The sequence below is a fragment of the Meles meles genome, chromosome X, assembly GCF_922984935.1.
Source record: "Meles meles chromosome X, mMelMel3.1 paternal haplotype, whole genome shotgun sequence".
Lineage (NCBI taxonomy): Eukaryota > Metazoa > Chordata > Mammalia > Carnivora > Mustelidae > Meles > Meles meles.
In genome coordinates, this window is record NC_060087.1 from 7366093 (window position 1) to 7378309 (window position 12217).

A 12217-nucleotide genomic window follows, 5' to 3' on the forward strand; every position below is an offset into this window, starting at 1 on the left:
AGGGAAGGAAACAGCAAACCCTTGCAGGGCAAATCCACAAAGCTCCGGTTACTGGGAAAAATCAGCAGGCTGACTGTCCCATAGTCAGTAAATGGAAACATGAGGTTTCCTTTGACCAGATACGCTAACGTGGACCCACAGTTCACACAGCCCCCGAAGACAACAAATTCCACCCCGGTCCCGGGTACCTTCATCACAATGTCATTCTTGCAAAAGGTCAGGAAAGCAGGAAATTTGATCCGTATAATTTGTTGTGTACCTAAAGGGCCAATTATCTATTAAACAATTGTAGAGAGTGATCATTTCAGGGAAACACTAAAGGAGACCTTAAAAACAGTTGAATCCAGTGATTTACGTCATAAAGAAACAGACTGTCTTAAGTAACGCACGGGCAATAAAAGCAGGCAGATGTTTGCCTTCTACCCAGGGCATTAACGGAGGTGGGATGGCACGGTATCAAAGTAAAGCTTGCTCGCTGGAGTTTTAAACGCAGCCACGTCACCTGGAGTCAACAACCGGTGAGCTTTCCCCGACCACTCTGAGCGTCGTTCCCTGCCGCAGTTATGAATTAAGAATAACATGCCGCCTCAAACTCGTTTCCTGAGCCGGGCCTTGAAACGTGTGATTGCCTGTAAGTTCCGAACTTGCCATGAAAACAATTCCTCGGACTGCTGAATTGCAAACATAAGTTATTATGAGCGAAGTCCCAGGAAAAATAAAGGACCAAGTCCAAGCCCACGGGAGACCCGAGTGGGACTTCCACGGGCAGGCTCTAAGCCTGCAGTCACAGAGTCAAGCACTGGGTACTCAGGTGACCTGGCAGGGGACATGGATTCACATACAACCGCCTCTCCCTCCCACTCCCCTTCCGAAATGCAAAGTGTTTAATAGGGATTAAGCCGGGTACTGCGGGCTCAGTAAATGACTCCTGGGAGTATGGAAGGCATCTGGGGGATGAACCTTTGGCCCAGCAAGTTATCATTCACTGTTCCAGAATAATCATCTGTTAGATCAGGAAGAGGCACCCTCTCCTGGGGCATCTCAAGGTGTGGGGTCCCGGCTACACCGCTCTTAGCAAGAAGGGACATTTACGAAGTAAATTGTATTCACACTACGATCGCACTTTAGGACTAATTACGAATGTGAGACCAGCCATGCCATCTTTGGGGGTCAACGTCACCGGGATGAAAGCCCCCAGGGCATGACCATGAGGCCACTCTCTGGGACCTAGCACTTGGCTGGCTGTCTTCTCACGTGGGCTAAAGGTGCCCCCTTCACCTGGTTCGTGCCTTCCTTTTGCCCACATTCTTCCTGCCCACCTTCATTTCTGTGCTGTCTAGCCCTCCTCTCATCAAGACACCTAGAGAACAGTCTTCTCTGCCATCTAGCCACTCAAGCACAGGGACCAGTTCTGTCTCATTCCACACTCCCTGGGTTTTTAACGTGACCTCCTTGTTTCCTACTTTCTTCTGCACTTCCTTTTGGCTCATCTGCTTACACAATGCCAGCATTTCCTCAGCTGTTTTGTTCTCACCCTTTCTTTTGTTCTTTCTCTTTTACAGTCTCGGACACTTTCTAGCGATTTGTGTCATGCCCCTTCTTTTCTTGATCCCTTGTCCTCCACCTGTTTGTCTGGGCTTTTGTCTATACAGGGAGAGTGGCTGGGAGGGGAGAGGAGAGTTTTGTTGCTTTGGGACCTCCCTTTCACTCTCTTCTCCTGCTTGTCTCTCTTTCCTTTTCTCTTGTTTCTGTTCTTCCCACAACTCCACAGCCCCCTCTCCCTCCTCGGACTTCCATGTACCTTCTAAATAATTTACTTGGTTGTAAAAAAATTGTGACATTTTCTTTTTTATGTCTGTCATCTGACTTTGAAAAAATTCAGTAAACAATGGCTACAGTTTACCCTCCTTAATATAGAGAACCTTCCAAATGGACACAGACACGTGCATATATGTAATATATATAGAAATGTACATAGATACATACAATGTTGCTTTGTCATTGAGAGTGACTCTAGGACATAAAACGAGAACTGGATATACTCACACTCCTAAGTGGAAATACTTTACTGCAAACCTGTAAGCCCTGAAAAGTTCTTGGAAGCAGCAATAAAAATTAAGTTTATGATAAATATATTTTGGCAGATAACAATATACATGTTTAATTGGAATCACTGGGGGTGCCTGGGTGGCTCAGTGGGTTGAGCCTCTGCCTTCAGCTCGGGTCATGATCTCAGGGTCCTGGGATCGAGCCCCGTGTCGGGCTCTCTGCTTGGCAGGGAGCCTGCTTCCTCCACTCTCTGGCTGCTGCTCTGCCTACTTGTAATCTCTCTCTCTCTCTCTCTCTCTCTCTCTCTCTGTAAAAAAGAAAAAAAAAACAAAACAAAAACGCAGAGTCTAATTGGAATCACTGGTATTATATATTGAAATCTATAGTTAACTTTGAAATTCCTGATCAACAGCAATAAATTATATACAACACATGGACACACACACACACACACACACACACACACACACACACACACCAACTGCTATTTTCTCCACAGAAGGCAGGTCATTTATAAATAAAGTTTTGTATAATCTGAAACTCATATATTGACTTACGCTACCAAAATACAGCCTGGAGTAAGCAGAGAAACAAATCAAAAGGACAAGTATATATAAAATAGGCTGTTTTGGAGATAACGCAGGACAGATTTTATTAACTAATTTATGGCCTACAGTCTGTCGGCAGAGGCCTTCCTCCTCCCCATTTTCAGTCTTCCTGAGCAGGATAAACAGCCCAGAGGGCCTGATGGTGTGCAGAGCCCACATCTTTATCTTTGCAAGAACTTTATTTGGGGTCTGAAAACAGAAGTTCTCACCATTTTCCCTCATTATAACATTCCATGTACTTTCTCTTTGCTGTGACCTTCACTCGGGATCACTTTACCAGGTTCCTTCGTTATCTTTGAACTATTGGCAAATTATTTATTGGCAGGTAACCACATTCATGGGCGAAGCGAACTCTTTTCTCTGCTGTGACCCCGTCTAGCTCTGGCTTCCTGATACTGTGTTGTGAATGTGAAACCCTCCAGATGCTGAGCGACTACTCTCGCAACGGGGATTCCAAATTTCCATGGAAGGCTCCTGCCTTGAACTCAGCACAACGAAAGTCAAGTGTGTCTTTAAGCAGCGAAATGGCAGCCCCTCTGGAGATACAATTCCGACTTAGAATAGCCTTTTTAAAACTGCCCTTTTTAAAATGCCCTTGGAATGCATTTGCACCAAAGTAGGTCGCATAGAAAAAGAAATATGAAGGCAGGGGAAGAGGAAGCTCTTACAAACGTGCCTAAGGCTTCTATTCCAGATAACAGCTTCCTCTCCACTTCCTTCCCCACGCCTCCCGCACACCCAGCTCCCAGTCCAGGTGTACACCATCAGATCTCAAGGATCCAGATGGAGAACCAAGCTGGTTATTGGCAAGTTCGTACAAACGTATCCACCGTCTGCCGCCCAAACATGACATGAGTGAAAGGGCAGAATGGAAAGCCTCTCACTCTCTCCCACATGTTTTCCTGTAGGAAAACGAATATTTCTTGCCTGGAAAAATAACTGAATGGTCTTGGTGGGCAACTTCATCTTCTTGAAAATCCACTGAGAGAGGAACGTGGCTCTAAAGCAAAGAGACTTAAGAGCGCCCATCAGGAACAAAGGGAAAGAAATGCAAGGAGGCAATCAGAGGAGAAATTTGGAGTTGGATCCTACCGTCCCAGAACACCTGCAGGGAGGGAAGCTAATACCTGGATTCCACAGGGCTTAACCCCCTCCTCCCCTTCACCTGCCCATGACAAGGTTTTCCTAACCCGATGGCCGCAGCTTCACTGCCTAATGGCTCCCTTTAACGAGAGCATGTTTGGAAGCCAGAAAGGAATTCGCTGAGGTCGCTCAAGGGCAGTGGAATTACACATGTCATATAAAAGGCGCTCACTAAGTTGATGCTAGAAAAACAGAACGGTAAAACCTTCACCCAAACACTACAGGGAGTGTGAAGTTAACTGAGTGTGCTCATCTGTTAGTGCAAACTCTCGGGTTACATTTTCCCAAATCCTATAGTCCTCTTACAAGTGATAAGGGATCTCAGCTGAGAAAAGTAATGTAGCTTTTCTTATATGGAATCCCGTAATCCAGGCGGAGAGGGAGGAGGGGGTTGGGATGAAATCAGAAGGCATTCCCCAGACAACTGACATGAATGGCTATCCTGCACGTTATCAGCCGCAACAAAACTTCACTTAGGGAAACTCACGGGGCATAGAGATCTCAGCCGTCCAGATTCTCAACATACCACCCTACGCCCTCACCCCCATCCCCCAGGAAGTCATTGAAAATAGCCCTTCTTCCTCTATGCTTCATTGCTGGTGAATATGTGGAGTAATAATAGTAACTCATGTATGTAGGACCTTTGACCATAGATGAAGTTCTTTTGCTTGTCCCAGCAACGCTGTGAGATGGGTGTTTAGGACCTTTTTGCAAGATGGGAGAACGGAGGCTCAGAGAAACTCTGCATCACAGAGCCAGTAAGTGGATGAGCCAGGACTTAAACCCACAGCAATATCTTCAGCCCCAAAGCTCAAGCATTTTCTACTCCAGCAGGCTACAAAGGACTTCCCTCCCTAGCCCCAAAGCAGGTCAATTTTGTCATTCCCTAAGTCATTAAGGATCCCACTCTCCCTCTAATTAGGTGAACAAACTTCCTGGGAGTCTGCCTCGACACCTCTGGCCCTTCCCCATCACCCATATCCCCCCCTTCATCGCCACTCCTGTCTCTCTTTCACCTGGGAAATAGAGCTAAAAGCCATCCGCTTCTCTTCCTCTCTACTGCCACGATATTAGTATGAGTAGACATCACCGTTCCCCAGACCCCTCTCCTGTTTAGTTCACCCACATTCAGTCTGACACCCCAGTGGCCTCTTTTCTAGGTTGCTGCCCACGTGGCCTTTCCAAAAGAGAAACGTCATACCTTGTTGGAAACTCCCTCATACAGTCCGGCCTTGTCCTACCCCTCCAAGCACACTGACTCACATCCTTTCCTACCAGCTCTCAGTATAAGCATCCCTCTCCTAAGGAAGCTTTCTCTGACTTCCTTCCCAATTAGCGAAAGCCCCCCAGTACAATCTCATGGCAAAATACAGCTACACTTCAGCTTTTGTACTGGGCGCCCTTTACCCTTGTTTGAGGGACACTGCATCAACGTCTGCCTCCGACACGCGACTGTTACCTCACTGGGCGCAGGCTCTACTTCAGTCTGAGCATGTAGGGTGGTTCCTGGTTCAGAGCAGGAATTTGGTAAGTACTGTTGAATGGATGTTGAGCTTCTCCTCCTTATTTTTCTCTTTTCCTGTCCTTTCTGCATTCCTGTCTCCTCATCCCTACCCCACCGCTTGTCCCATTTTCACAGGATCTTTGGTAGGCTTTGCCGGGCACATGACTTCTCCTCTCCTAGTGGGTGTGTCTGAGTTCAAAAAATGCCTAGAACTCAACAGAAATGATAGCAATATGAACTTTCATTCAACTTGAGATAAGATACAACACTAAGAAAAAAAATCTTCCACTTAGACTATAAACCAATGTTTTCTTAGCATTCAAATATTTTATGCTACATTAATTGAAAGAGTTCTTTTAGACTTATTTAGATCGAGTTTTTTTTTAAATCACATCTTCATCCTATACATGCATAAGTGGGAAATATAGGCAAGATAAACTTACTAAGACTCCAACTTTTCTAAATCATTTTTGAGTTGGAGTTATCATGTGTGTGCTTTTTTGTACCAAAAGGCAGAGGGATGTGGTAGGTGGAGAGCGGGAGAAAGAGAGTGGGGTCTGGGGGTAACTTCGGGGGCGTAACGCCTTTAGAGAGGTCCATCTTCAAGACTCCTGGAGAACTGCTGTTATGAACCAAAGCCAAGGAAATGTTCTAACTTGTCGTTAATGAAACAAGAGGATTTTATCAATGGATTCACTAGCCCAGTCTCCCACTGTTGCTATTGGAAAAGCTTTCACGCTGTCAAACTAGTAAGTACAAAGTGAGTATTTCTGTTCTGTTTACAAAAACGTGTTGCTTTTGAGAAAACACCTTAAAAGGAGGAAGCTTATGTTTGAGCTGACACAGATTGCTACGGAAGGCAGAAGGCTTGAAAACAAGGGTCTGACACGGAAAAACCTGCAGGGGACAGGAAGGAACACAAACAAAGAGAACCTGGAACAAGACCCTAGAACGCATGTCAGGCTTCACTGAAAAGCAGATTCTAAGTCGCCGAGCGGGCAAAATGACACACCAGGCCACCAGCGGGTGCCTGCACTTTCAGTCCTTCCATCCCTTAATTGTTGACTTGAAGACATCCATTTTGGATCCAACTAACACTTATCAGTTGGCCTCAGGCACAGCATTGCATGAGGTCCTTTCCCAGACATGACCGTTTTCCACACTCATAACTGTCCCATGACCTGCGTATTTGTGTCTCCATTGATAGATGAGGAAAACCAAATCCCAGAGAAGTTTAAGATGACTTGGCCAAACCCACCAGCCACTGCTTTGTTTCTTAACTTCAAGCCAAGTATATCAGCTCGAGTAAACTTGTTATCCGTTCTCTAGAGTTTATATACTGTTTGGTTCCCCGAGGCAATGCATGATGAGAGCTCAGCACAGACCTAAATAATGGCACAATTAGATACTCAGGGGGGAAAATAATTTTGGATTAAATAACCAAAAGCCTCCACTGCAGAACAATACCTATAAATAATGCAGCATTTCCTGGCTTAAGCTTTTTAACTAAAATTCCAGTTCTGTCACATGTTAAAACTCGAACTGTCAAATTGAAGAGGTTCTGCTTAATTTCATTTCTGTCTCAAGTTTAGACAAGTGAAGGGCAACGCGCAGGAGAGTGAACACATGACGATGTACAACAAGAGTCGTTCTCTACACACATCCTGCCGCACAGTACCACGCATGTCTGAAAATGCTACCTTCCACAAAGCACCGCTATCCATTTTTATTTTCCTTTTAAATAAAAAATAAAATTAACTGAACCCTTGGCAATAATATATAAAGGAACTTAATTTCTCTGAAAGGTTCATTCACAGACGATTCCCTTCTATGTGATTGCAAGCGATTAATTAAAATATGGAAATGTACTTTTACATTTAACTAGAAACCCTAGTCTTGTCTCTCACCTCGCCGGTTAACCTTTCTTCAAATATAAATATATTTTAAATTGGTTTTGCCAATGCCCTAGATACTTGGAGAACCCTACTGACACAAACCAGTTATTAATTCAGGCTCCCTAGTCCTAAGCCTTATATATACAACCTTAGAAGTAACAGCAGCTGCTTTCGTCTGCTTCATGAGAACTGTCACTGGAACTTGAACCTTAATCATTTCCAGTGGTTAAAAACCAGTATCAAAGCTCTTGAGTTACTCAGTATTCTGAAAGCCTCTCTTCTTTGTGTGGTGCCCCAGGAATCCCTGATACCCCCAAGAAAGTGTGGTCTTAAAAATTACATGAACAAAATATAAAGAGGCATTTATGGATGTTCTGCAGGGAGCAAAGTGGCATCTTTCTTCTGTAAGTGTAACTAAGTTCGTTGGCATCTACTCGACACACTCCGATGTGGAAATCATCTGGCCACGGAAGGCGTGGACATCCTGACCTGTGCGTTACCTGGTTTATGACCACCGGTTGGGAAGCTCTGACTTAAAGGAATTCCCTCCGGATGATCAGAGAAAAAAAGAAGTGGTCACGTAAGTTTGTAATAATTCATATTTCATATGCCGTACACTCAAGAGGCAGTGAGATTTCTCTTGGCAGAAATGTGCTTGGCGGCATGAAGATTTAGTTTAAGTTCATCTGTCTCTTATATACCCACTTTTCCTCCAGAATACTTAGTATAGGACTTCAAAAGGCACTCAATAAATATTTGCTGAATGAATGGAACAGGAATTAATAACGCCAACTGTTTTTGAAAAGGTAATGGATGTCAAATGGTAGGCAGAGAAAGCCAGAGAAAGTTCACCAGGGACAGGAATGCCGTGTACAAATGTGGTACAGTGTCCAAGGAAGGAATTTACATTTAATAAATAACTTTTGAAACCAGGTACTTTTACGTCATTGCCTCTGGACTAGGCCACACTGGCACGAGCAGAATCCCCGCCAAAGCAACCCTGATCGCAGTCTGAGGAAGGGAAGTGTAAACCAGAACGAAACGTTAGAAAGGATCCCATGAGGAAACCCTGTGTATCAGTTTTGTAGGAGATCTTTAAGAATCGAACAACACACACACACAGGCACACGCGCACGCGCACGCGCAGAAACGCCTTTTTAAATTCTTTATGGAGTAGGAAGGGCAAGCCAGATGACATGCAGAGGGCCTTGACATCCCCTCTGCAGCACGAGAGACAACAAAAGGATGTTTTCCTTCACATTTAGCCCCAAGGACTAGGTTTACAGACTGTAGCAGAATTTTGACTTGCGCCATCTACATTTTGCGCCCGGAGCATCAGTTTCCTAACTGTCGCGCATCATGACAGATACAGAAATGCATCCCGTCTGCACAATGCGCTGGGGCCAACTGAGGAAGCTGCGTGGCCCAGAGATAACCCTTCAGGAGGTCACATCCAGCCCAGGCATGGCTTGGTGGCCCAGATGACAAGACAGACCAACATCTGGGCAGGTCTGTGACCCACTCGTTGTCTACCAGTGCCCTGGGGCTCAGCCACTGGGAAATTCTGGCTGAAAGAATATTCATTAGGCTGATCGGGCAAAAAACAAAGCCACCAGGCCCATATGCAGCCAACCATACTTCCTAGGCTACACTTGTTGGGGGAGTCACCACACATACTAGCAAATGGACATGCCAAGGCTCTGAGAAGGCCTGTTGCCCCTTGTCTTTTTCTCCCCCTAGGAGTTTTCAATCTCCTTGAACTGAGATACCTCCTAACGTCTCCCAGATCTAAAGAGGCTGCCAAATGGGTGTACCTCCATGCAACAGCTAGCGGTGGCTCGGAGGGGCCAATGCCCCCCACTCACTGCCTTTCACTGCAGGATCGCTTTGGCCACTGAAATAAGTGTCCTCTTCCAGAAGGAATCCTCCTGAGACTCTACTGACACCAAGGTGTTAAAGACAATAATCACTCTCACTGCCCCCAAATGAGCTGCCGAGGAGCCATGGATCGGTAGGTTGTGGAGTCTGGCCCCCGTCCCCCGGCCCCCCAGTTGTCTGCAGTAATTCATGTGCCCGTGGCAAGGAGAACTCTAGACATGAGATTCAAAATCCCCCCGTTCACCCGAGGCCCTCCCCAGCCCAGGAGACTTATCTCTTTCTGCTTATATATTCCCTCGGCCGCTGATATAATTAGTATATAATAAGTGTGTACATATTAACTCACAGGAAAAACAGCGGACATGCCGGCTGATTTGGCCTGGGGCCATCTCATCGGCGGGGCGAGACAGCCCAGTATGAACATCTGTTATTAACCGTCTATTTTCCAATAGTGTTTTTTGCGTCTCCTGGGTTACTGATTCCCGTTGAAAGCAACGCAATATCCAGACTCCTGTTTTCCTGAGCAGCACTGAGATAACCAAACGGCTCAAGAACGTCTGCATGGGGCGTCTCAGTTCTGCCGCCTTCGCCGCTGAGAGCTTCATTTACTGAAACGTCCGCTCGATCACGCGCGCCCCTTTTGGGGTTTCGCTCTCCTAGGGGTGAGTGGGTTTCACGGCAACTAAGCTACCGGGCATGGCTATGCTTTTCTCAAGTTGAGGGCCCTAAACAAAACTGGCCATAGCTTTGTTTGCGCTGATGGCTCTCCTGGAGGTCAGTTTCCGAATCCGAAGAATCGGAACCCGGGCCCTGTGCCACTTGCCGCAGTCAGCAGCAAAGTCCTGTTCCCCAAACTCTTTAGGATTAAGTCGCTGGGCAGAACGGGAAATGACACTATGTCTTTAAAAGATGAGCAGTCAGATCATTCCGAGACAATTATCCCAGCTAACTCAATTAAGAAAACCCCCTTTGGCATGAAAAAATTAAAAAAAAATCCTTCCAAATAAAAAAACAATTCTTGATTCCAGATCACTTTTGACAGCTCTACTCTAAGAAAATCAGCTCTCTTTTCCCAAGTTTTACCTGTGCCCCAGAACTCAGTTGGAATAGTTTTTTTTTTTCTTCTTTCTCGGCCACCTCTTATAATTGGGTGCTCCCGAGCCTAACTACAATCACCCTGAAAAGTCCGGTAAACACTTTCACATTTCCATGTTTAATCACCTTCAGATTGAGATTTTTGTATATACCTAAAGCATCACCAAATTCTCACTCAATCGACCGCAAAGCCTTTGACACCAAGCTCGCATTCATCGTTCTCGCCTTATATATACATAGACACACGCTGCTTGTCAGAACGCACAAGTGATCGTTACATTGTCTAGAACAAAGAGCCCAGCCCAGCTTCTCCCTTTCCTCAGTGGCTCAGAAGGTGTCCTTTATTACGTGCGCAGGATGCAAGGGTTTTGCTGCTGCATGACTGAAAACCGATACCTCCAGCCTGCCTTCTTAGTGACAAATTGCACTTCTGCGGAGTATCACACCGCCTGTGGTTTTAAGAACCCACTTAGATTTACTATTACTTCCTTGGGGAGTCAGCCTCCTCACAAAGCACCCCAAGGCTCATTTCCACTGTTTCAGAGTGCAACAAAGATGAGAAAGTTCGCTCATCACGAGGCTCTGCAAACTCTTGGCTAGTAAAAACACTCTCTGGAATGTCTAAGGCGTTAAAATCATTGCCTCTGTGAGTTCCTGTTGTATAAAACAGGCAGGAAAAGTTGTCTGGAGGTATTTGCGAAGCACTGTGTCTGCTCGGGAAGGAGCCGTGGGGTTGGAGGCTGAGCTACGCCTCCTCTCCCTTTGCTTCCTGGGACGTGCCACTTAGCCGAGGCCAGCAGAGAGAGATCGGTAAGACTCACCGGCTTCCCCATTTTTCCTAGGACGGGGTTTCCGTTCCTCAGCTGTGATCTGGAAGAGACAAACCTTGAGGTCCTCCAAGCAGGCTGCCTCGGGTCAGCTGAATGGCTGCGGCGTTCAGGAAGCTTGCTCTGTCCAGCTCCGAATCACTCCCCTTTCCAGGCTGTGTGCTTACACGCCTCCCAGTCAGCGCAAAAATCTGCCAAACTCAGGTCAGCCTAACAGGTTTCCTTATATAGGTAAACATGAATTGCATTCCTAGTGAAAGAAGTTAACTAGGAATCCCGGTAACCTGGTTAACTCTATACATGCCAGAACGGCTCAGAGGCCGGCAGCCCGCATCGGGGGTTGGGTTGCAGCACAAAGGGATTTGTGCGATTTAATTAAAATCATCTTGATCCCGGCAGTCTGTGAAATTGGCCCTTCTAGGAGAACTGGGAGTCAACAGCCAGTATTTTATATCAGGAGCTGGGACCGACCTCAGACGATCCGAGGGCGCCGTAGGGAGCAAAACCAAAGGAGAGGCCGTTATCCTTTGCCTTCCATGTTTTTAAAACCAGGATCACTTGTCTTGAAATGATTTTCGAAGAAGTGAATAGAAGATGTGATAGGGAGAGACTGTGAATAACTTCCAGCAGATAAGGTTCAAATGCCTTAAGTGAGCACAGTAACTGATAGTTATTCAACTTTTCCAGGCCCTTAGTAGATAATGCAATATGATCACTTTGAGTTTACTCCCTTTACAAGGCAGTAATTGCTACTGTATTTTTTGATGGGCGAAATGACACATAATGACATCTATTTATTCTCTGTAATAACCCTCCTGAGCCCACACACTGAAGTGTTATTTGATGGTTTCAGGAAGGAAATCTAAGACACATGAATTTGCATAATTACACGGAAAAATTTTTTTAAACAGCTTCCTGGACTTAAGAAGATAAGAAGCTACATCTTCCAAAGAACTCCTGCCAGGCCTAACTCTGGGCTCAAAACATAGTTTTTAAAGGTAAGTCTGTAACATATCAATTGTCTAATAATCAGTTCCCCCCCCACCCACATTCATCTACCACCAAGTAAAGTAATAATTCTTTGCAAGTCTGACCCATTCCACTGCAGTCTTCCTGTGACTCAGTAGAGACCCACGACTTCCCATTACTAGGTGTTGGAGTGAGGACTGTCTGCTAAATAAACCCTATCTTCAGATCCATCATTCTTTCCTATTTCAT

The 12217-nt window shown here is 45.7% G+C and overlaps 1 protein-coding gene across 1 annotated transcript in view; it reads right to left on the reverse strand.

The window, feature by feature from the left end:
• MID1 (midline 1) overlaps positions 1-11081 on the reverse strand; it is a 339535-nt gene extending 328454 nt beyond the window's left edge. Inside the window, exon 1 of the mRNA XM_045996151.1 lies at positions 10994-11081. The gene's annotated coding sequence lies outside the window, so the exon portion shown is untranslated. The remainder of the gene's footprint in view (positions 1-10993) is intronic.
• Between the last annotated feature and the right edge of the window lie 1136 nt (positions 11082-12217).